This window comes from Lolium rigidum, chromosome 4 (genome assembly GCF_022539505.1).
Source record: "Lolium rigidum isolate FL_2022 chromosome 4, APGP_CSIRO_Lrig_0.1, whole genome shotgun sequence".
In the NCBI taxonomy this organism is placed as follows: Eukaryota; Viridiplantae; Streptophyta; class Magnoliopsida; order Poales; family Poaceae; genus Lolium; species Lolium rigidum.
The window spans coordinates 143,635,764-143,636,113 of record NC_061511.1 but is presented as its reverse complement, the minus strand read 5'-3'; positions in this window follow the sequence as shown (position 1 = coordinate 143,636,113).

Genomic DNA, 350 nt, shown 5'->3' with positions numbered 1-350 from the left:
CGATAAACTCTTGCGAGCAAGTCTGTTTCCAGGTGCAGCTGAATTGACAACTCCGCTGTTAAGGCTTTCAAGTATTCTTTGTCTCCCCTTGTGTCGAATCAATAAATTGGGTAATACTTCCCTCGAAGACTGTTGCGATCCCCTATACTTGTGGGTCATCAAAGATCCCGGAGATGATCATGATCACAATGTAGGAGATCCTAGACCTGATGATGAGGAAGATCAAGATGGAGGTCATCATGACGATCATGAAGATGAAGATGATGGATCATCGTCGATGGACTGGGTGCAGGACCCTTATCTTCAAGAGCTGCTTCTCAAGCAGACGAGCAACGCATGAGCTGCCGCCC